Here is a 26,231-nt window from a genome sequence, read left to right as displayed (position 1 = left end):
ACTGAAGTGCCATTTTGCTCCCACTTCAGGGGAGCCTAACTTGTTCAGAAACGTATTGTTTGTGTGCTGTAGTGTATTATAGTGTGATATTGAGCTGCTTCTTGCTAATGGAATGTTTTCTAACTAAATGTGTAAATAAATGTATATTCCTTTACCAAGAAACCTTGATTAAGTGTTTTTATTTAACTACTGTGATTGCAAGTCCTTTGTGTAACATTGTGTACTGCTCACATCCCTCTTGAGATAAGTCTGGCTGCTCAGCCACTGCTACCACATAACTGTGTAGTACAGGCCTGTACCAAAGGTGAGATTGTGCTTACACCTGTAGTTTTAATTGTGTGTAGTGTTCCCAAAGGGTACTGCATGTAATTCTGCCTAACACAAGGTACAGGGGTTCAGAGCTCCTGCCCTGATGATGAAGTGAGCCACACAAGGCTTGGGACAGGTTCTTAAACTACGGGCCTTGGGCATAGGGGCGGCTTCTGCCTGCCGGGAGCACTTATTTGCTTATAAACCGGATAATGCCTCACATTGCCTAGCAACACAATAAACAAAAATGGAGCGGGGTAATGTCGGCCATTTTGCGGTCAGCTGTGGAACGCCAAAGCCTACGCTTTGCGTGGCGAAGGCGTCGGCACCGCAGATCTCCTCACAGGTTGGTGGCAGAATGAGTGGAGATGCAGGTTGATGCTTGCCTATGTTTTATGATGCAGAATTCAACTTCATAGTTGCAGAACTCACTCAGCACGTTGTGCAGAAACTGCAGATCAGGTGAAGGGCATGGGGATCATTTCCTCTTCGCTGGGTGGCAGTGGAAGGAGTGGCCAGGTACAGGGGTGCAGGGCTCCTGCCCTGATGATGAAGTGAGCCACACAAGGCTCGGGACAGGGCCATAAGCTACAGGCCTTCGGCATAGTGGCCAGCGGGGCGTATTGGCTTATGAACCCGCTGACACCTCACGTTGCCTAGCAACACAATAAACTAAATTGGAGCAGCATAATGTCAGCCATTTTGCGGTCAGCTGTGGAACGACGAAGCCTACGCTCTGCGTGGTGATGGTGGCAGCAACTCAGATCTCCTCACAGGTTGGTGGCAGAAAGGGTGGAGAGGCAGGTACAGGCTTGCATACATTGTATGATGCAGAATTCAACTTCGTAGTTGCGGAACTCACTCAGCATATTGTGCAGAAACTGCAGATCAGGTGAAGTGCATGGGGATAATTTCTTCTTTGCCGGGTGGCAGTGGAAGGAGTGGCAAGGTGCAGGGGTGCAGGCTTCCTGTCCTGATCATGAAGTGATATTAGCATTTGGAAAGCTTGAGGACCAGCTAGTGACAATTTATTCCACCTATCTGACTGTCATGGTGGAAAAAGTGGGGCTTCTAGCACGCAGACAGAACAACAGTACACCATGCTCTATTATTAGAAAGACTACTATATGTACTAGCATATCCCAAGGCAGCTGCAATGGTGAAATGAGCAGTGCATACAAAGGGCACAGAATTCGTTTCTTGTATTAACGATGCAACAGATGCAGAAGCAAAAAAGCAGCAATTTCCACAAATAGCAGAAATTATAATTGCCCCTAACAAATATACAATCAACATGAAAATAACAGTGTTAGAACAGCTGCACTATCCAGCTCATGCCACAAGAGAACATGTAGCAGAAGACTTTTCAGAGCACTGGTTTGTCCCTAAACTGCATTGGGGTGTTGTTTATTTTATTATAAATTGTGCCACGTATTAACAATATACTGCTGGACATACGCTGTGAACAGCGAGAGGAGCAATACCCTGCCAAACAGGCCCTTTACAGCATTTGTACATCAACTATGTTGATATGCTGCAAAATCGTTGTGGATACCAATACATGATTGTGGTAGTTTGTCCCTTTTCATATTGGATAGAAGCAGGTCCCTGTAGCCATGCTGATGCCAATCCAGCTGCTACATTCCTTTTATGTGAGGGGTTTCGCTGATGTCGAGAGTGCAAAGTGCTGCAGTCAGAAAATGGACCACATTTCAACAATGAATTATTTTCTGAATTTACATCCCTGCTTGGCCTCAAGCACACCCTTTGTACTGTTTGTCACCTGCAGGTCAATGGCATTGTGGTGCACCTCAATGTCCTCTTGAAGGAATGCATTGCATAATTAAAAGAGACCCTGAAGAAGAATTGGTTGCATTGGTTGCATGGTGTGCTTCCAGTACATCCTCTGATCAACTGGCCTGTCGCCTGCTCTAAAGGCTATACCGACTCTCTGTCCGCATCAAGAAAAGAGCCCACATCTAAGCCCGCGTCACTGAGGCATCTAACAACTCGGCCAAACTCTTTAAAATCTGCAAGGAACTGGCCAATCCTACTGCAGTCTCTACCTCTCCTTTCCCCTCCCAGGCTCTGGCTTCTCATTTCATTTCTACTCAGGACATCCTGTCCTCTCCTCCCTCTCCCCATCCTCCCTCAACTCCCTGCTCTTCCTCTCGCCTTTCTTAATCCACCTCTCCTCCCCCTTTTCTGTCTTTCCCCTGTTCTGCCCTGACGAGGTTTCCAGACAAGTCCGATCTATAAAAGTCTCATCACCCTGTTCCTCCAAAACCATCAAGGACCACATTGACACCCTGGCTTCTTCTCTGGCTGACTTCTGAAATCACTCCTTCGCCACTGGAGTGTTCCCTTGCCCCCTGAAGCACTCCCTTGTGCATCCTCTTCTCAAGAAACCCTCTCCCGACCTGTCCTGCCCAGGTAACTATCGCCCAATATCCATCACTCCTCTCCTTGGCAAACTCCTGGAAAAGCTGGGCATCTTAGAGCTTAATCTCCACACTGAATCTGTTGGTTGTCTCCATGACCATCAGTCTGGCTTCAGAGCTGACAGAAGCACAGAAACTGCTCTCCTGAACATCCGTGAAGACCTGCTCTCCAACCTTGATTCCAACACTCCACTGTGTCCGCATCTTACTTGATCTCTCGTATGCTTTTGACATGGTCAACCATGCCATCCTGCTCAACTGTCTCTGTGATAACCTGGGTGTCACCAGTCAGGCCCTGGCGTGGCTGACTTCTTTCCTCTCTGATCGACCCTCCCAGGTTCAACTTGGATCCTTCCTCTCCTCTACCTCTATCTCTACCTGTGGTGTCCCCCAGGGGTCTATCCTCTCTCCCTGGCTGTTCAACCAACACCTGCCACTTCTTGCCCACCACATTGTTGCTCTATACTCCAACTTTCAGTGCTATGCGGCTGATACTCAGCTAATTCTCAGGCTCCCTTCAGCCATCTCTTCCCCTTCTCTCATATCCGACTGTCTTTCTGCTATCCGGGAGTGGTGTGCCGCCAATGATATCTGCCTTTAGGCCAGTAAGACAGAGTGCCTCCTTATTGGCACACCCACTCCCTCCTTTCCTGTCTCTCTCTGGCCGGCCTCTCTTGGCCCTCTTCCTGCTCCCACCTGTGAGGCTAAAAACCTCAGGGTTATCTTCGACTGCACACTTAGATCTCTGATATCTCTAAGAAGTAGCACTACCAGCCAGCTGCACCTCCTCAGAGGTATTATTCCTTTCCTCTCCTTCCCCCAGAAGCTCACTGTCTCCAGAGCTCTGGTTCTCCATAGGTTGGACTACTGCAACATCCTCTTTCTTAATCTGCCCGCTTCTACTCTCCTCCCTCTGCAACTCATCCAGAACAGGACTGCAAGACTTGTCCTTGGCCTCAAGACCAGGGATTGTATCTCTCCAGGACTGAAATCTCTTCACTGGCTCCCGGTGGCTGCGAGGATTAACTTCAAAACCCTCTGCATCATCCAATAGGCCTTCTGGGGCCTGGGGCCTCAATACCTTAAACTTTCTCTTACTCAATATCTTCCTTCTCGAGCTCTTCGCTCATCGGCCTCCAACTCTCTCAAGGCCAGTCGCTTGTCCAAGCAACGAGTTGGTGGTAGATCTCTTTCTTTGGCTGGGCCTGCCCTCTGGAACAGGCTCCCTGCCTCTCTGAAAATATAGGAGAACCATCTCCTGTTCCGGAAGCACCTCAAGACCTTCCTCTTTGCCTCTGCTTTCTCTCCTCCTCTCCCCTGTTGAACTCCTCTGCTTAAACTGCACTGGTGACCTGCCTACCCTCTGATCTCGGGCCCAGGTCCCCTTCCCACAAGTTGCATACCTGGCAACCCTTGCACTTGGGGGTGTTTCTGTATCCCAAAAGCCCCCTACCAGCACTTGACACCTGATGCCTGCACTTATCCTTGCATCTGTCACCAGCTGGCCGCATTTTATTTATTGTTCCTATTTATTGTTTCTATTTATTTACTGTTATCCTATGTACTGCACTTCCCCTCCCCCTTGCCGCTCGCACTTTTCCCCTTCACCCCTCCCTTGCACTTGCACAATCTCAATGTCACCTGGCCTAGTAAGATCGCTGTCTCTGTCTTCTCTCTGTTCCCCTCCCTTGCCTCGTCGCGCCTTGAAACATTTGTGTATAGGCGCGTTATAATTGCCATACCATATCATATCATTGCTTTCACCTTGCCTTTTTTGAATTATGCAATCAGTCAGGTTCGAACCTCCACCCCATGCAACATGAACTAGTAACGGGCAGATGCATGCAAGTTCCCATTGTTCCTCCCACGCAGGCTCAAATGGTTGCAAAAACTCTGCAACAGTGCTAGGTGATGAGATGCATGATTATTTAACTGCTATGTCTAAATGTCTGAAATGTATCTCTCGACAGATTGAGGTATGACGGGGGCTAAGAAGCTACTAATGACAACAGAGAAGGAATGGTTAAAGTGAATTCTGTAATGACCCCCTTGTCCCTATTTCCAGGGCCCTTCATCTATATACAGAATTTTATTAGAAAGCGGCACAAGCCATGCTTTAAAGGCTAATTTAGGCTGCAGTATGCTACACCAAGGGCAATAAATTTGCACATCGAAAATACCTGGGTGCATATAGGAGACGTCAAAATATTCATAAACACGCACCCCGTCGAATGAGTAGGAGTCAGAAGAAGCAGAGAAAACAACCAGACCACAGATGAGAGCGAGGATGACATCTGCCCAGCAATGCCAAAAAATACAGTATATAAATGGACAGTGTACATTTCTTTAATGCAAGAGAGAGTATCTTTGAAATCTCAGAATATGAGAAGAAGGAGATACCTACAAACAATGGACTCGCTTGCCATAATGATTGGCACCTTTTTTTTTGCCTTTTGTTTTTCCTGGATGGCCTATACAGTGGCAATACGATCTTTTAGTGATGATACAACTAATGTAGTTGCTAACTTAAGTGAGGAAGCATCTAGAATTAGAAGAGAAGTGACAGATGACGGATATCATCTAAGAGAATATGTCCATGGTTTCACTCATGAAACTTATAACACGTGGTATCGCCACATGACAAAAGTGGAAAGGGTGAAATAAGATGAAAACTTTTTTTTGTTCTCACTCCTTCCTTAAACCTTGAGTGTTTCCAGATTGCCCGGTGCTGAGGAAATACTAGTAAGGAGGGCACACTGCTTAACTCACACTGCATTATGAAAAAAGAGGGGGGTTCTGGGAATGTTCAGCTATCATAAAATGGGGGGAAAAGCAGATTTCCCCTTATGCAGATAGATTAATAAAAACAAAAAATTATCGAAAACGTAATCAAAAATATATCATCAGGACCAAGAACAAGAGAAATGTCAGTGAGATACCACCCTTTGTTGAAATGTATGGTTAAAAGAGGCAGAGAGACACCGTTTTGCTGGGACAGAAATCAGCTACACATTACAGTAGAAGTGTACATCCCTCAAGGTCGGGTAGAATGGATAATGGGGTGTAGAGAAGAGGCGTGTATAGGATTCTCATGGCATCCTATTGAACCTGCAAATCGAGAGTGTCCTGGGGAGAATGGAGTAAATATTCCAGACAATTGACATGGGTGAAAGAGGAAGAAGGACCAGTGCACATAACAAAGCTAATGGATGGAATACTGTTCTTCAGAAACAATGGCACAGTACAGAGGGCATAATGAAAGGTGCAAACACATTATAGACCTGCCAGGCATGAAAGCAGTCACAGCAGTGTTGATGGACCACTATGTCCAGGATGTCTTTGATCTGTTCATGCACGGTCTCTGCACTCATTTTCAACTTTCGCATAGCCTGTATGACTAGCGACAGTTAGATTGTGATTCTTGGAATTATATGTGTGGTACATCAGGACATAGCGGGCCAAATCGCATACAATACCCTGTTTGTCAATTCATGGAATCGACTGCCCTGGAATTTTTTCTAATCTGCAGCGACTTGGCACAGGCTCAGCATGTCGCTGCCAGCAGCCGTGTGCCTTGCCCGAGACACCTTGTCATGCGCATAGACCTGAGTAGCAGCAGAACTAGCAAAATGGGGAAGACCAAGGGAAAATGTGGGCGTTACGAGGGACAGCCTGCTGGCAGTCCATCGCACTTCCACAAATATGCATAACCAAATGTATTCATGGATCTGTCCGCGCAACCTCTCATCAAGGAAATGGCCACACAAAGCAGTCAATCTATCCGTCTCCCAAAGGTAGGCGAACAGAGACTTGTGCATAGTAATCACTGCTTCGAGGTAAGATCGGATGTTGGATTTAGGAGTGCATGCATGCTGCCAGGGTTCCAATCGGACTTGGGGGTGCGCATAAGTATTGTAGTGGGGTGCAGGAACAGTTTACCCGGGGTTTGTGCACATATTTACGATAAATTGTTTTATTATACAAGTTACGCATGTTGATCGGGTGCTTGTAATAGTTTTGAGGGACACTACGCAGTGGGACTGGGGTGCTGGCTTGATTGCTGGGGACCCCAGACAGGATTACAGGGGTACATGGGTTTGCGCCCAGGGACCGGGCACAGGTAGGTATTAGTGCCTGTATCTGCTTTGCAGGGGGGGTCGTGTTGGGGCGTTCCAGCCGCAAGTTGCGTATAGGTTTACTTTGTAGGGACAATTCCATGAATATGCGGACCGTGCAGAATAGCTTATGTGTGCAGGTTCACACATAATCGTTCTGTGCGCGCAGGCTTTGCAGGGTCTATGAGGACTTTTCCATGAATATGGCCCTTAATCTTTTTTTTCATAGGGGGGGCATGGCTTAGTGCTGACGAGAATGGCCACCTAATTTCTGTGCTCCCGCTCTGGTGGCGTCACATAACTGAAGTCCCGTACATGCATTTGTGTATTACTATAACACAGTAACTACCTGCTTCATCTCTGGTGGACCGTGGTGCTGCCTCCCAGCTCTGACATCAAATTGGAAGCTAACACGGCTGTTCCGAAAAGCTGGCCTCAGGCAGCGTCAGCCCCGGATGCAACGGAAGCAGTGCTTATCTCCCGGCAGCACATTTCTACAACAACACAGGCTCTCTATTCAAACAAAGGCTTTTGATGGGTGTTATAAGCTCATACTCAAGTGTTGCTACCATATTTTGCCCAAAAGACCTATATTAAGGCTTCTAAACTGATGTAATTTCAATAACTGTTACCCCACATAACATTGTACACATGTTACTTGAGCCACTCATCTATGAATAGATCTTTCTAAATGACCTCAACCTGCTTGTACAAGCTTTGTACAATTCTATATCATTGACACCAAGTTACCCAATATGGCATCAAAAAAGGTCAAATTAAGGATTTTCCTTTATCTCCATCTAACACTAACACACAAATCTAACAAATCTAAATCTATAAATCTAACAATTTATATATTATAATTTATGTTATAAATCTATAAATTTTAATTTATAAATATAAATTTATAAATATAAATTTAAATCTATAAATATAAATGTATAATTTATGTTATAAATCTAACAAACAGACGAGTAATTCACCTATGCCGAAGGAAGAATCACTTGTCCACATTTAAATTAATGATTACGGAAGTTGAGAGACAAAGTCAGTGATTCTGAAGATGTTATAGGCATAGTACAAACGCTTGGAAATACAGTTAAATCCCTGCAAAAACCAATGGAGAACTTGGAAAACTGGAGCAGGAGAAATAATCTGTGTATTGTGTGACTCCTGAGGGTATTGAAGGAGATAATACAATCCTATTCCTCAACAATATGCTTACCAAACTTCTGGACTTACCAGCATCAACCCAAATCAACATTGAAAGAGCCCTCTGTGTGCGTCAAATCAACTTGACAAAATCTTGTCATTCCTGTAGAACCCTCATATTTGCATTATTAGACTACTCACATGTCTTATCTTGGAAAAACCAAAACTAATTAAGCAACTCTTCTGGAATGACAGGAAGATCTTTATTACCCAGGATGTTTTGAACATCACAGTTGCCAGAAGAAAATAACTTTTGGCCCTTAGACCAGCCTTAAAGCAGCTAAAGGCAAGATAAGGCATGATTCAACCAGCTACACATAAGGTAACCCTCAATACACATACCGCTACCTTTCAAAACCCAATAGACCTAAGACACTTCCTTCAAAACCAAAAGAGAGAAGAAATTAATATTTCAAGACCTCCAGTTTGATGTACATCAAATATCTATGATTAACTTGCCACAATAGATCTTTATTGTTATGTCATCCCCCGGAGCGGGATGCAGAGGTGGCCGTCTGTTCAATGGCACTCCAACCTCCCTTTTTCTTTTTGCTCGACATGGATCGGTGTGCAAGTATCCTGTTAGCCACAACCATTTTTGATATACTTTTTTTTATGGTGATATATTATCCATGTTGATTTAGTTTGTCTCCCCATCTTGCTTGTGTGTCCCTCCCTCTCTGTCCTCTCCATGTGTACCTGTGTATCCAATTTCTCATGCAACAAAACTATCCATTAGGATATTTGTATCTTTCTGCGGTAAACAATGACATTCAATGTTAATTTGTGGGATGTTAAACGATTGCATAACCCTATTAAGAGACAGAAAATTATATCACACCTAAATTGAGCTAAGCCATCTATTGCCTGTATTCAGGAAACACACCTCTCACAAGCAGAAACTGCCAAACCCAAACGCCACTGGGTAGGTCATGTTTTTTCCAGTGCAGCTAATGGGAAAAAAACAGAGTCATTACTTTGATTAATAAGGGTTTCAAATGTAAAGTAATAGCGAACAAATCTGATGACATCGATAGATGGGTTTCCGTTACAATTTGTGTTGACTCCAAGAAATATATAATCTTAAATGTCCATGGTCCAACATTGCCTGATCCCTCCTTTTGGTTAAAACTTCAAAATCACATATTCCAATCTAATCCTAATAATTTCACAGTATGTGATGATTGTAGTGACATAATGGATCCGTCCCTAGACAGGAAATGCACTGTTCACTTTAAAAAAACAAAATCTGATATGCAGTTTACGAAATGCATCTCAAAGTTAGTCCTAGTTAATGCTAGTCATATTATGCACCCTGCTGATTTAGAATATACCTTCTTTTCTAATCCCCACAAGACTTTATCAAGGCTAGATTATATATTCATTCCGAAATCCTTACCGAGTGGTCTTAAAGAAGCCAAAATTGAGTGTATATCATTACATGACCATGCTCCATTACACATTCAATTAGCGACCTCACAAGATACTTGCAAATCCAATAGATGGAGATTCAATTCAGCCCTCTTGAAAGATGAATTATTTACACCTTTCATTGCACAACAGTATCATAACTTTTTCTGAGAAAACAAAAGTCAAGACACATCGGTTGTTAATAATTGGTATACCTACAAAGCGGTTCTTAGGTTTGCATTATATGCTTTTCTGCAAATAAAAAGAAGAAACATAAACAAGAATCACAAAAAATTCTCACAAAACACAAGACCCTAGAATCCCAATACACACGCACCAACTCAGAAGTGACTCTAAATAATATTATGAATCTCAGACTACAATACAATAAGCTGGTCACACAATTTTCCTGCACTAATCTCTTAAAATACAAATCAAAAATGTATACATTTTCTAATAGATGAAGTAAATCCCTGGCATCATACCTGAAATTCAAAAAGGAAAACAAAAAGAAAAAGAATTTCTGTTATTAAAGACCGGTTGGGAAATAGGATCTTTTCAGATAAGGATATTATTAAAGCTTTTTCTAACTTTTACCAAATGTTATACATGTCTGAATCCCCTCCTAACAACACACATATTCAGAATGTTTTCAGAAATATACCTCACACTACGTATCCTGAAGGTAACTTACAAATCCTCAATGCCCCTATTTCTCTTAGCGAAATCTACAAAGCAATAAAAGATCTTAAAAAAGGGAAAGCCCCAGGCCCTGATGGTTTTCCGCTGATGTTTTTGCACATTTTGATAACCCTTTGGTACCCAAACTAAGTGAGCTTTTTTCTCAATTCACCTTAAATAGAAGCCATGCTCATAGTTTTCCCTAAACCCAAGAAAGATCCCGAAATACCTCAGAGCTATAGACCTATATCACTCATTAACACAGATTGCAAAATCTTTGCTAAAACCTTAGCTAAAAGACTACTTCCCCTATTACCCAAACTAATTAAACCAGACCAAGTGGGTTATATCAAAGGTAGACTATCCTCCTCAAACATATGACTATTCTTAAATATCCTAGACAAAATACATGGCTCCATAGAACGCTATACTGCAGTAGCTTTAGACACTGAAAAAGCCTATGATCGGGTGGAATGGAACTACATGTTTGAAGCTCTTAAGTGGCATGGCTTTGACACCCCTTTTCTCTCTATGATAAAAGTACTTTATTAAAATCCCAAGACAGCCGTCTTCATTAATGGCCAAATGTCCTCATACTTCCCCTTATTTAGAGGCCCAAGCCAAGGATGCCCCATATCCCCACTCATTTTCATTTTAGCCTTATAACCTTTCCTAGAAGGAGTCGGACAAAATCACTCTGTAAAATGCGTAAAGTGTGGTGACACACGGATGAAATCAGCAGCTTACGCAGACAATGGGCCTCATTACGAGTCCAGCGGTAACCTGCCGTTCTTTCCAGCCGGTTACCGCCGGACTCGTATTACCATTCCTCCTCCTTGATTACCGGAATTACCGGGGCATTGCAACCCTGGTGACCCGGGAATTCTGGAGGCGGAATTCGGTAAATCCCCATTCCCATTGAGTCCCGTAGGACTCAATGGGAATGGGGACCATGGAAACACTGGCACCATCTCGTGATGGTGGCGGTGTTTCCATGTCCGCCTCCAGGCAGGCGGTGTTAAACCCGCCAGGTCAGACCTGGCGGGAATGACACCTCCGCCTGCAGGACTCGAGATCAGGCGATCCGGAAACAACGGTGGTGGCGGGTTTACCGCCACCGCTATTTCCGGACCACCTGACTCGTAATGAGTCCCAATGTGTTATTATTCCTTAAAGATCTGCATATGTCTTTGCCACATCTCCTAAACCTTATCTCCCAATTCTCCTTAGCTTCAGGATATAAACTAAACACAGATAAATCAGGAATTCTACCTCTTAATATACACTGCACCAAACATCACATCCAATCTTTAGGCATGACCTGGTGCCCCAATGGAATTAAATATCTCAGCATACACATTTCCACCTCTCTTAAAAATATTACCAACAGCAACACTGAATCTATACACTCTAAAATAAATGAACTTATGAACTCCTGGTCCCACCTTCACTTGTCCTGGTGGGGCAGACTAGAATCTATTAAAATGATGATCTCCCCAATTATTATGTACCCTCTTTCTATGCTGCCAATCCCTCTTACCTTCTATTTCTTTAAATCCATAGACTCCTGTATGACAAACCTCCTCTGGGGGAAAAAGAGACATAGATTATCCCTATTATCTCGGGAAGATAGCTCTGGGGCAACGTGCTCGCCTTGGAAGCAAGACGACACAGAGCACCACAGGTTCGATCCCCGGGTCCGCGCTTAGAAACCTCTGGGTATTAAGCGCGTTTTAAATAACCTATCATATCACATCATATGCAAACTTAAGAAACCACAAGCATCTGGAGGAGTTCATTTTCCTGATTTTAGAAAATATTATATGGCTTTTGTTCTGAAACAAGTACAGCTGTGGTTTTCTCTTGAACAACCTAATGATATGCCTCACTGGTTATGTCTGGAGATCTCGCTGACTGCATGTCAAAACAAAAAACAGATATATTAAATGTGCCACTACTATCCTATCTGCTCATTGCTTTAGAACAGATATGCTTCCAACTACCTCCAACTGCTCACAGTATATCTCACCAGTCATGTGGTTTAACCCATTAATTAAAATGAAAAAAGGTAAATCTTTTGGAGGAAATGGCTCTCTATTGGCATTAATTATAAAGATCAATTGTTTGTGCAAGGCATTCCCATTTCTGTCAATGTACTTGCAGCCCAATTTCATGCACTGTTCACCTATTTGCAAACATTTGTATCTATCATTGATGCAGTTATGACAAATTATGACTCCTTGATTTGTAAAGAAATTGCTCCCAATGCTGACAGGTTACAAGCTTTACTTAACACTAATATGTCTGCTTAATTATAAATGTCTTGTTGGAAACCCTTCCAGGAGACATTTGAGGAACGATTGCCTGGTGTGGCAGCAAGCCTTCCCTCTCCTGGACAATCAGCTACAATGGCCTCAAGTATGGAATCATATATCCAAATTCACCACTTCAGCAAGTCTACTACACACCCAACATTTCTTACATCATATAACCTTGTCACCTCCTCTCTGCTATTTAAATGTGGGCATATGCCAAATGATAACTGCTGGAGCAGCCTGCACCCCTCAGGCACATTTAAACATATGGTTCTAGAATATACATGTGCCCATTCTTTTTGGCTTGATGTATGGAAGATCCTGAAAGATATCTTCAAAGTACAACATGGGTTTGAGCCACCGTTTTTTTTTTTAAATTTATTTTCAGGAAGTGTTCTTCTTAAAGATGATATAAACAAGGAAGACTGCTGCTTTGATCTTGTTCTATTAATTACCATCAAAACCATAACATCTAACTGGAAAAACTTGAACAAACTGTAACACGTTGGTGGTGGAATTCAATCTGCAATAGTCACAGACTAGAAAGGTGTAACGCCTCCACTCTGTCTCTATCACCCAAACATGAACTTGAATGGAAATTGTTTATACAATGTTTAGCTTATTAAACTCCTGTATAACTGTTTTCTTGCTGTATCTATATTATGCACAGTATCCCAACTTTAATCCTACCCCATCCTACCCTCCCTTGTGTACATGTGCTGTTATTGCTTGATTCTCAGTGTCTGTACAGTCTCCCTCACCTATTCAAAAATTGAAGCTCTTATAGCCATGGTCCTTGTTTTCATACTAGGCCTCCTTGTTGTTTCACATTGATCCTCAAACAAACTTATGTTATCTACTATGTTTATCATTATATTATAATCCTTTTATGCCTTGTATGTTTACAAATTAATAAAATCTTTAAACACAAAATGAAATATATTTGTTCATCAATTTTAGTGTTGTGTCATGGCAGTCATGAATTGTTCACTGTCTGAGAAGGAAAGTGTAACGAATCGATAGTAATGACTGGAATATTTTGCCTTCAAACAATGTAACATTGTTGTCTTGATAATGCAAACAGCGATTCATATCATATTGCAATTGCTTTCTGTTTTTGCACAAAGCTGTTTACACTCGTTGCATATCTTAATCCAAACAGTGCTTACCATATAAACTCCAACATGTTATCCAGACATTAAAGACGACCATACATTTTAATTTCTGGTACATTCTGCACTCTTTAAAGTGCACACTCCCTATTACATCATAAACACGTTTTTTTTTAACATTGCTACAAAATGACTTTGAGGGATGTCACTACTAGCAAAAGAAATGTGATGAGTGCAGAGCAGGCTGTCTGCAAACTAGCGTATTAAAATCAGTCTTTGCATTACTGCAAACTTTTGTGAGAAGATAATCGCCTGCAGGAGGCAGCGATACTGGTTTGCGGAGTTAGACGTCATACACCCCAGGACAAGAACATTGCAAAATATTTTTTCAGGTTTTGAAAATAGAATCAAATTAGTTTTACTATCATCCTTGTCAGGCAGCAATCCCATGCTATTTACTTTCCATGTGCCGATGATTCACACGTTCATGAAAATGTAATTTATATTCTCAACTAAAAAACGGTGACCCTTCACAGAAAGGCAACTGCTGTGCTGGCTTATGCGACTCACTGAGGAACGGCCTGTGTCCCCAACTCAATATATTCTACTACGCAATCATCAGGTTTATTGTTTAACTCCTTATATTTCCAAGCAAGGCTATTTTCTTTGAATACTGTATAAGACAAATAATGACGGTGAAACTCATTTTTAATATGTTTTCTTTAATTTAATTTCGTCAAAGACAGTGCACAAAAATAATATCATGGCGCCTGCTACACCTCGCACTGAGTACGTGAACAACTGCCCCAACATTGTTGCAGAGAGTTTAATTCTTTTCTGAGACGCATATTCATAAACCATGTTTATGTGTGCACACTCTCTGAAAGATCCCACTTTCATAATGTTCAAAAGCTTTGAAAACATTGGATCATGACCATATCAAAACCAAAAAGAATTTTGAATGAAAAAGAAGTATAAAATGTGCTAACAATTTTGACACTTGTCAGCCTCGATAGTGTAACCATATCTCGGGCTTCAGTTGGCAAGGCACACGCCCCCTGCTGAGTGCTCGCCCCATATTGGAAAATGCAAAATAAGTAGCTTGGTGGCATTCAAAAGGAGGGGCAAGCAGCATCAATACTTAGAATGCAATCAGCAAGTACCCCCCGCCCCCTCCTCCCCACTGGGCCCTGTAATATTCGGGGGTCATTTAGCCTTGGGAAGCTTTGTGCGGTGGTTAAAATAAAATCGGCACTGGTTCAACATAGCATCAGAGCAGCCAGAAACAAGAACTAAGACTTGTGTATGGTTATTAAGTCTGGATTAAAAGTCAGTGGGCCTCATTAGGACCCTGGCGGTAAGGGGTTTGCGCCAGCGTTAGCTGCGCCGACCCCTTACCGCCAACTACGAGTTCCCAGAGCGCCATGGTCACTTTTCCGCCCGCTTTTTGCGGGCGTAAAAATCCATGGCGCTATGGGACCTCGGTGTTAATTACGCCACCGTAGTGTACGGTGGCGTAATTAACACCTTCCCCACTCCCATTGAGCCCTATGGGGCCGAAATGGGAATGGGGAAGGGTAAATGGGTCAATGGGGACTTACCGCCCCGCCGACCTCGAATGGGGCGGTAAGTCCGCCATCCGCCATGGCGTAAAGGGACTTTGCGCCATGGCGGAAAAGTCCGCCGATGGCGGAAAAGTCCGCCGATGGCGGAAAAAATCCGCCAGGGTCGTAATGAGGCCCAGTGTGAAGCACTGGTTACCTGCGCTCTTGAGGTGCGTGCAGAGCCATGAGTACAAAGACTGGGACATACCCGACATACCCGACATAATCTCTGGTTGCCTGCAACGGTGTTTACAACTAATGGGGGGGCATTACAGGTCAGAGAAACACCGTGCGTGACACAAGTGATATTGTTGTTGATCTGATAATCATCAAGGTCCGTACAGGCGATCCGCTTATTGTTCACGACTGTGGTATTTGAGGGTTGCGACAACTGGCACGATCCTGCACGATGTTCAACGGTGTGGCTTTCCTGGACAATAATAAACACTCCAGGTGCTACTGAATAGTGATTTACAGTATCCACCAAGGCTGATATTGCGGATGACACTCGTAGAAACATGACGAGACTGTGGCAAGTGAGCTTGCTGTGATGTGTGCCTCTAATGCACAAGGTCCTAAAAAGAGACTGTGGGCACGTTTTATGGAATTAATTGTGCTGTAAATAGGGACTTGGCACACCAAATTGCGTGGAAATCCCTGTTTGTCTATTCATGGAAAGCAATGCATTCGGCTTACCTGGGACTTGCGAGAAATCAATGCCGGTCTGCCACGTCACTACAACTCAATGAACGCCTTGCCCAAGACTCCAAGAAAGGGGTGGGCCAGGCCTGGGCAGCCGCCTAAAAAGGGAGCAGAGCACACAAAATGAGGAAGATCAAGCGATAATGTGGGCGTTACGAGGGACGTTCCACTGTCAAACAGTTGCACCGCCCATACGCACGCAAAACAAACGTATTCATGGAATTGAACAGGGAATGCCGGGTTGCGAAAAAGCACGCGCAAATCCCGAAACACCTACGCCATGAGATAGCAGGCGATAACCTCCATGCCCACACTAACTACTGCATAAAAGCATGCGTGAACAACAATAACATGGATAAGGTCACAATGAATGCACCATTCGTTGCAGCAATCATCCATGCACACAGCACAAGGATTAAGATGGCCAGGGCCCAGATCTTCCACCCACAGACCAGCCTTTTTGGGATTCCTGATGACTAGGTGTATGGAACGCATATGTTACCCAACATATCATCCTAGACCTGGTCAGGCAGTGGGAAGTTGTCCTCAAATCACCCACCATGTGCTCCCAAGCACTGAACCCCTTGCAAAAGGTAATCACTGCTCTGCATTTTTTGGCTACTTGGTAATTCCAGTGGACCACCGCCATAGTACGTGGCATCTCCCAGGTCACGCAGTCTTGCTGCTTACACCAGGTGTTGGCAATCATGACTGCACATCCTTCTGTCCACCGGCGTATCTATATGCCCAGAACACTGGCAGAAAGGCAAGCAGTGGTCCAGGATTTCTATGGGGTGGCACAATTTCCAAAAGAGTTAGTTGCTATCGATTGCACCCATGTTGCTTTACATCTACTTAAAGCAAGCGAGCACATCTACCGGAAAAGGAAACATAGGCACTCCATCAATATTCAGTTTGAGTGTGATGCCAAGGGCATCATTACTGAAGTAGATGCCAACTATACTGGTAGCCCACATGATAGTTACATCTTCAGGATGTCTGCACTACACTGGGTCCTGGAAGCTGGGAATAATGGCAACACATGGCTCATTGAATGGCCATGCACATGCATGCATGTTGCACACAGAGCAATAGACACTGTCAACAAATGCCAATGACAACCATTCTCAAATCTACATGGGACAGTTCCTACCCTATGAGCACATACATGATATGATGACCCCCATACTCAACCCCAACACACCTGCCGAGGTAAGGTACAACGCTGCCCATGTTGTGAGTCAGGACATAGTGGAGCAAGCATTCAGAGTGCTAGAGTCATGTTTCCGCTCCCTTGATCACTGTGGTGGTGCGTTGCTATATGCACCATCAGTAGTCTGCATGATCATTGTGGCAGCATGTGTCGTACACAATGTTTCAACAGAGCATGTAGTCCCGGTGGTCTTGGCACTCCATCCACACCCACAGGCACACTTCTTGTGTATGGCTGGGCAAAGAGCACATGGAGAGGCTGCATGTATCCAGCTTGTGCAATCTTTTTTCACCTAAAATCCTTCCCCTGATTCCCCTGATTCCTGCCAAATCCCAGGTGCCACTCAATGATGACACTGGGCCTATACACTGTGCCAACAAACCACCCTGAGAAAATGCCCTTCGAAGTGCAAATTTGTGTGCATCCCTTAGAACTAAAAGGACATTTCATTTTGTGTTTCCAAAGGAAACACATTGAAGAGGAGGACACCACTTGCACCATGCAAACCATTGAATTAAAACACCCCTTTGGCACCAAAAACATCCCATATAACTAACTACCAAACCTGTCAAATGTTTAAGCAGTGATAAATCCTGAAACTCATTAAACATCATGTCTGAGCTGCAAGCCATACATGGCCTAAAAAAGTAACATGTCCACAAAATACAAGAAGCACAATGGCATATTGCTGCACACATGTCCGAGAATGTGCATGATGTGCACAAACATGTCTCTATTGCGGTGTGTTGAAAAGCAGTGCAGTAAGGATCCACATGTGACAGATTCTGAAAACATGACTACATTAAACCCCATCCCAACAAAAATAATGTCCAAGAGGTAATTGACAATTGTGACAAAGAGGGCAATGCACTAGAATGTCCACATCCATACATGCAGCAACTAATGTATCCATTCCATAAGAATCATGATAAATGCATGTTTTACCTGTCTCCTGGGCATGCAGCCAAAATGTATCCCATGAAATAGCCATCATTCCCTGACGGAAGGACCTGCAGACAATGGAAAAAATGAAACAGAGTGCAAACAACACATCCATGCACCCATAAAGTCAAGAACCACATGCACTCCTCAGTCACATACAACACGTGCAAACAACAACTCACAAGACAACCATCAACACATGTTCCAGCACACATGCAGCAACACCTGAAAAGTGCATGCAATTTAAACACAATTTATTCCCCATCCCAGAGCCGGAGCAGGAGCTCCCCTTTGCCCATGAGCTGCAGGAGTTGCTCACCTGGAATACTGAACCTGCCTGCTGCCGGTAAGGCCTTCAACATCGCCAGGATAATTAGCAGCCTTTCCTCACACACGACGTGCTACGCCGAGTGCAGGGATCTTAAGTTCCACATTTCTAGTGGGCTTATCTGCTCCCCTCTATTCGGCCCAATATTTTAAATCCTCCCTCCCAACCCAAATTTGTCACCGAAATCTGTGCTAAAGCGCATGGTTTGCACACACCAAGATGGCCGCCGCTCATTGATCCACTCCTTGCAACCTTGAAGTGTCCCCGACCACGAATTGGTCAGGCAACTCCCATTTGGCACATCAGGTGTGACCGCAGGCGTGAGCCAGCCCCTGACAAAGGCAGACGACTAAGGCACCATTCTGACTGAGCTGACCGAGCTGGTGAGCTCAGAGCGGCCCACCCCTCTTCGCTCATTCACCGGGTGCAGAGTAGCTCTTCCCTCAGCCCACATGACCTATCTACTCGATTGATATCAATGACCGTCCAGAACTAACTCTTCACATACCGACCCACGGTGAGATCACCTGCCCCATTTGGCTAGTGATCTTCCATGGCTAGTGTATTGCCTAATGATTGATATGTCCTGATCGGTTGACCTACCCGATCAAACTACTGCGGCGCCCTTCGCTGATGTACTCACTGATATGCCCACTGCCATTGCATTAATGCCTCATCAACTGTTTTGACTGACTGGCGTTGTTCGATTCACAGTGGCGCTCGTTGCCGATATGCTCTCTAAAATGCCTGCTGTTATTGCACTGCTGCCTCATTGATTGCCCTGCCCTGACTGCTTGATTGGCTTAGCTTGATGTATTGTGACACTCCCCACCGAGGTCCTCTCTGAAATGCCTACTGTTATTGCACTGCTGCCTCATTGATTGCTCTGCCCCGACTGCCTGATTGGCTTTGCTTGAAGTATTGTGGTGCTCCCCGCTGGTGTGCTCTCTGAAATGCCTACTGTCACTGAACTGCCGCCTCATTGATTGCCCTGCCCTGACTGCCTGATTGGCTTTGCTTGAAGTATTGTGGCGCTCACTGAGGTGCTCTCTGAAATGCCTATTGTTATTGCACTGCCCCATTAACTGCTTGCCTTGATCAATCAATCTGCCCCAAATTACTGTGGCGTTCCTCAACGACGTGACCACTTATCTACCCACTGATACTGCAAATGCCTTACCTTGACTGACCGTGCTACAAGGGTGCACCCGTGCAACTAATACACCCTCTATGCACTAGCAACAGTGTAAACTGTGTCCCATATTGCAACAGCTATTGTTCAATCAGGAACCAGCTCCCCTAAACATAATGTTCATATCAGGTATCAGTTCAGTCCTACTCAGGACAATCCTACACCTGATCTTTGCGACTAGTCACACAAGCCCACGCACTAACATGACCCCCTCGGCTGCTTACCATCTAACAACTTGACTTCATCCCACCTACTCACCTCTCATACTCCCTCGTCTAAACCACATAACATGACCAACCCATGTAGTCCCACTGCCAGAAACTATAGATTATGCGCCAGGCTACCAAAAATGTTTGAACCCCTCACTAGTGCCTCACCCATCTCAAAACCAATAACTGTAGAACATTCAAACATAAAGGCAAACAGACTATCTTTCCACCTACAGCCCACTGTACATCCCAACTAGCACCCCTGCCACTCACAATGCGATCAATCAGGCCTCAGTGACAGTACCCACTAAAGCTACTACTGCCAATATCAGAGGTGCCCTAATAAACGCACAATCCATAGTAGCCCACGCTTCAGACATAGCAGACCTTATCCTACTAGAAGATTTGGAATTCCTAGCCATTACCGAGTCTTGTCTCCACACCGCCGATGGACCCGCCCTAATGCTAGCCATTCCAGATAACTACAACATTCTCAGAGCAGACAGAGCTAAATCCAAAGGCGGAGGCCTTGCCATAATTACCAAATCTAACCTCAACATGAGACTTGCACCTTCAGACAAATCGAATTCCTGCAAATCCCTAATAGCTAAACTGCCCATTGCCAACTCCCAAACCCTGACCATTCACTTACTCTCCAGACCCCCTAACCCCCTTGGTACATTTGTAAGCAATATTCAATCAACACTACAGCTAAGTCAATGCCTAGTCTGGGATGCTGAGGAAAACCCTTATTGATGTATTTTTATATCCAGTTCAGTACTCTGGATGACAACCCTTGTATAACACCCCCCTCTTAGAATCCCCCTGACCCCAATTGCAAATTAAAAGGTTTATTTGAAAATGTAAACAATATATATATATCACACTTCTTTAAATAAATTGATAATGGATATTACACTTGTGAATATGAGCAGTAGTCCGCAAGAGGTAACTTATGAATAGGAACAGAAGAATAAGGTGGGAAAGAATGCTTTATATGGTTCAAGGAAATGCAAGGCGGAATAAAATGCAGTACAGAAATAACTTGTTATGATTTTAGCAAAAGGTAATATGATCACTTTTTTCTTTTGACAATTCACTCCCCCCCTATGCATTACAAGAAATGGAAGGAGAGCACACAGTCTTCAAGAATCCCAACAAATCACACTTTACAATGCAATACACAGTTCCAGTTCCCCCAGCAAGCTTAGAGAAAAAAGGGAAGAGTTTTAAACACAGGCGAATTACTTTAATGTGGTTTGCAAGGAAGTGAAAAGGTGCTAAAATTGCTTTTAATTCCCTCTAGAGGTTCAGGGTAGGTGTTTGCTACTTTATATTAGTTCAGGCTCACTTTAACAATACTCTATGAATGATTAGCAGATTGCAAACGAATTTTAGCAAAGAGAGGCAAAAAGCTGCTGATTTCTACAGATGAAGAAATCGGGCCAAATCGCAAATCGCAGTTAATTTCGCGAGTGCGTGTGTCGCGATTACGGAAAAAGTATAGCGAGTAGGAAAGTTAAATCTCGTTCCTAGGACAAACGGTTCCAGAGATACAGACGATTTAATAAAGGTAGATTTTCGGATTTAAAGTAAACTCAAAATGACAGGTGACAGCTTGCAGCTGCAGAATTGACAGGTGACGGTTGTACAGCTTTAAAAATTACAGATGACACGATTTCTAGGAGGCTGTTCTAATTAGGTTAAAATAGCTTGAATTAGATTATTTTAACTAAGAGATTGGGTTCTGCACAGTTCTGGCGGATACTCACTCCTAATTTTGAAATGAATGGGCCTCGTCACGGATCTGGTCAACTGGACTGGACTTCGGTTCTCAATGCTCGGCGGGTCAATCAGGCACCAGTTCTGCTCACAGCGGTCTGGGTCTCTCTGGATCTCTGGTCTGGTCTCTGGCAATTGTTCTTGGCCAAGAATTCAAACAGCTCGCCCGGCTGTTGAATAGTTTGGTTGGTTTTCAGGCCTGCTGAAGAGGATTCAGCTGGTGGATTCAGGCCTCTGTGCTACAAATTCTGGAGTTAATTTCTGCTAAAGTTTCTGGAGATTGATGGATTTGAAGTCTGGATTTCTGGATGTGAAGTCGTCGGTCAGCATGCTCCACAGCAAATGGAATTGAATGTCCCTACCTGTCCCAGCAGTCTCTTTTTATGTGTTTTAAAAAGTGGGTGGAGAGGCTAGCATCCCTAAGCCTGCCCCTCTCTTGATTTGATAGGTCAATAGATTCTTTGGTCCCTGATTTGGGAAGGGATAGTGTGTCAGAGTGATGTCATTTTTATGACCTGCAGAAATGACACTCCCCTGGTCAATGTGCACACAAATCTATTCCTGATCCAAATACATATTTCCCAGGTACACAGTTGTTTGACATCACATACACACATCATATATTACTAAAGATAGTCCCTGTCCCGACTCTGGCGTTTCTAGGAGCTTGCATTCAAAAATGCAACTTATTTTCGATTTTATTGGTTTTTGCAACATTAGTTTTTCATCAAAACTTATACAAAGGTACATTTCCCTTCCACATATATCCCAGTAACTTTCCATGTCTCTAGCATTGTCTACAATAATCATGATTAGCAGGGTTTTGCCCCAGAACATTTTGGAGTTTGGACTCAAATCGTGAGGGCATTTTTCAAACTAAGACTCTCAAAGTTGTACATTCCTGTCATTTGGTTACAATACATTATCACTGTTTCTATAAAATATATATTTGTTGCAATTCAACTCCCCCAAGTGTTTAGGTCCGCCTCCAGGAGTCTGGGTGGGTCAGTGATCACATGTCTCTCCTTGCTGGCAGAGGGCTGTTGACAGGAAACACTCAAAATTAACATACCCCATTCAACAGAAAGAGCCTTTTGTGTGGGCTCCAGCTGGCTGCCTGGAAGTCTCTCCTCAATCAATCAACAGGGTCATGTGATATCCTGCCTCCTGGTGTGGAATCTCTGAGGTGTTAAGGTTTCCCAGCCTCTTGGCCTCTGGGAACAGCAGGTGGCTAAAATTTCCAATTAACTAACAAGCTTTGAAGTCCCTGCCCCTCTTGCAACTCCTAAATACAGTTTCCCTGTCAGATTTTAGACCGCTAGCGCCACCTTGGGGAATTTGTCGGTACTGCATCCGTTTTTGAGTTGTCTTGAATTACTGCATTTCAATAGAGTGGTCTTTTGCTTGATAGTATAGGGCCCTTGCTTAACATTGTTTTGATGGCATTCTTACAGTAGAGTGGTGATGTGGAACCCTCCACAAGAAGGTTGTATCTTTGGAGTGGTCTCGTGCCATCTGCACAGTTCTCCTATTCTGGCATGAATGTGGGCAGCGATAGCTCATCCCCACATCCACCCAGTCTATTGATTTAGTTTGTTCTGGGATAGAATAATGGGCAGTGACAGCTCATCCCTACATCTACCCAGTCTATTGATTCAACATGGGTTAAAACCCTTGACAAATCCCCGCGCCTGACTGCACTTTGATTCAAGTCGAGGGGAAGTCGGGTGCAAAGGAGATTTTGGGCCCTTGCGCTGGTATGGCCGCATTATCTTCTTCCAATTCTGTATATGGCACAGTTCAGCATCCTTTCCTCCACCCAGTTGGATCGATCGGTTCTCCTCGCCGGTCCTGATGGGAATATTGGGTGGTACCCCGGGCCCCTCAGGTCTCTGCTCCCGGTTCCCGGATCGTCCTCCTTGGCCAGTCTCCAGGTTTTCTTTCTCCTAGGACGACAAAGGAAAGCGGCAATACCAATTCGTAGACATTTCTTCCCCACCATTGATATAGTGGGATGGTATATACATTTTATAGTCAAAACATTTGCGTTCTTATTTTAACAAAAAACAAGATACAATTATAAGACAATTTTTTTCCCAAATCATAATATTTTAGAGACTATATGTGGGATATTTTAGGGTTGGAATTGAATTACTCTGGAGCGGTCCCCTCTGGTATTGCAGAGGACTCCTCAAGTTGTTTCAGAATGTGCCTGGGATGGCAACACTTTAGCTGATTTATATGTACCCACGTGTCTTCCCCCTCTGCCGAACTGCCTTTGGGGATGTGGATCTTGTATGCAACAGGGGAGATCTTGTCTATAATGGTCCCTTCCATGTAGGCAAGAATTTTCGCTGTTTGGCCTGGCTCCTTTGGAAATTGTATAGATAGACCCGATCACCCACCTTATATTCCTTTCGGGTAGTTTTTAAATCATAGTGGGTCTTCATGCTCTCGGCTGATCTTTCTAGATTCCGCTGAGCAAAGGCAAAAGCATGCTGAAGGTGTTTCCTTAAATTCTCCACATACTCATGAGTTGTGGAGGCATTTATCAACGTTTGCTCTTGGGTTCTATAGAGCAAATGCTGGGGAAGCACCATCTTGCGTCCAGTCATCAACTCAAATGGTGACATTTTAGTTGCAGATGAAGGGGTAGATCTGATGGCCATTAGGACCAGAGGTAATCGGATATCCCAACTTGGCCCAGAATCTGCCACAAACTTTTTTAAGATGCTCACAATGGTTCGGTTGTATCTCTCTACTGCTCCAGAAGAAGCTGGCCTGTAAGCAATGTGTAGCTTCCTTTTAACCCCCAGTATCTCCCACATCTTTGTCATTACTTCACTGGTGAAGTGGCTACCTCTGTCTGACTCAATCCTTTGAGGTAGACCAAAACGGGAAAAGATGTGGTTAATCATCAGGGCTATTTGGGGCTGGGAGACATTCCACCCACTTGGTAAACAAGCATGTAACGGTCAACATGTACTTGTTTCCTCTAGACGAGCGGATTACAGGGCCTACAAAGTCGATTTGCAAATCTGACCATGACAGGGATGATGGCTGAAATTGTGCACACACAAGACACCCCTTCAAGTATTGGTCGAGGTCCTGCCCCATGTGTGGCCAGTATGCAACCTCTCTTAAGATTTCCAGTGTCGTGTGAAACCCCCTATGACCGGTGGTGGCCGCATCATGGGCGTGAATTAACATCAGGCTTCGGAATGAGGTAGGGCCCACCCACTGATCATGGTCAGCTTGGGATTTCCTTACCAACAAACCGTCTTGGATTCGGAACCTTTTTGGACATTTCATCAACACTCTTAGGTCCTCTTTCCCAATGTAATCGGTAACCGTCAGGGGAAAGTTCTCAGGGTCCTCAAGGTGTTGGTAAAACCTACCAATGATTGGATCCCCCTTCTGAGCTGTAATTAAATCAGCATCAGGGGTCTCCTTACTCCATTGTGCAGTTGAAAGATCATTGTGAGCATTGGTCTGGGACCTAGTGATGTCAGTGACCTGGATTTCCCCCAACAGTGACTCTATTTCTATTAGATCCCCTTGGATGGCCCCGGTTTTGGCCAGCTGATCAGCTAAGTCATTTCCAGTTTTGTCTGGTCCCTCTACTTTGGAATGACCCTTGATCTTTTTCCAGTAGATGGTCATCCCATTCGATGTGACCAGATCATCAATGTTTTGAATTAACTTCCCATGTTTCAAGGGTTTGTTATTAGCACATAACATGCCTCTGGTTTTCCAGTTAACCAGGTGCTCCACGAACCCGTTCCGTACATAATCCGAATCTGTGATTATGACCAGTTCGTGGAGTTGATGTTGGACAGCAGTGAGGATGGCCTGATGCACAGCCATCAATTCTGCCACCTGACTACTTCGGGGACTGATTTTGTATCCAGCGGAGGCTTCTGGAAACTCCTTCACCCATGCATTCCCTACGCCGGCCACCAGTTCTTTCTCCCCGTTGTTGTCAACATGGTAAGAGCATCCATCCACATAGACAGTGGGCATTCCCTCACACTTGTCTTCTTCAAAGACTTTGTGTGGGGAATTGAGGTATGCCTCCATGTTGTCCTTGATTTTTAGACTTTCGTCCTCGAGACAGTTTTCTTTGGCACAATCATGCAATTCAGCCAGACCTTGCGCGAGGGGACTCTTCTTGTTTTGGCCATATCTGACCTCCACAGGAAAGCCTTGCATTGACAGAATCCAGGAAGTAATCCGGGAATTACTCACAATTCCTTCCCGGATTCTGTCACTTTGGAGATATTGCAGAGGCTGGTGTGGAGTCTCCACTATGATGTGTTCCCCCTGGATAAACGGGCAGTAATTCTTCAATGCCCACACCGTTGCCAGGAGTGCCTTCTCACAATCGTTGAATTTTTCCTCCACAGAGGATAAAGTTTTGCTCGCATAGGAGATTACTTTATTGACCTTGTCATGCTTTTGGTATAATACTGCCGTCAAGCACGTATTAGAGAACCCTGTCTCCAGGAAGAACTCCTTGTTTCTGACAGGGTAAGCTAGGCAAGGCGCTTGTGAGAGGCTTCTTTTGAGTTGTCTTACTGCCTCGGCTTGTTCTGGACCCCATTCCCACTTGACCCCCCCCTTCAGGAGATGAATCAGGGGTCTAGAGATCTCTGCGTAGCGCT

General features: G+C 44.2%; 1 long non-coding RNA gene across 3 annotated transcripts in view; it reads right to left on the bottom strand.

Moving 5' to 3' along the window:
* Window positions 1-25,239, bottom strand: part of LOC138526095 (uncharacterized) — a 143,797-nt gene extending 118,558 nt beyond the window's left edge. Inside the window, exons 1-5 of one of the 3 annotated variants that reach the window (XR_011283487.1) lie at window positions 18,060-25,239; window positions 15,896-15,999; window positions 11,709-11,753; window positions 9,707-9,739; window positions 8,964-9,027 (exon numbers count right to left, since the gene is read on the bottom strand). This is a non-coding gene — a long non-coding RNA (uncharacterized lncRNA). Of the gene's footprint in view, window positions 1-8,963; window positions 9,028-9,706; window positions 9,740-11,708; window positions 11,754-15,895; window positions 16,000-18,059 lie in introns of those variants that run through there. The other 2 variants (XR_011283486.1, XR_011283485.1) reach the window with 2 other exon arrangements.
* Between the last annotated feature and the right edge of the window lie 992 nt (window positions 25,240-26,231).

The sequence above is a fragment of the Ambystoma mexicanum genome, chromosome 7p, assembly GCF_040938575.1.
Source record: "Ambystoma mexicanum isolate Mex_15411 chromosome 7p, UKY_AmexF1_1, whole genome shotgun sequence".
Lineage (NCBI taxonomy): Eukaryota > Metazoa > Chordata > Amphibia > Caudata > Ambystomatidae > Ambystoma > Ambystoma mexicanum.
The sequence above is the reverse complement of the archived record's forward strand: the minus strand, read 5'-3'. Positions and strand labels throughout refer to the sequence as shown.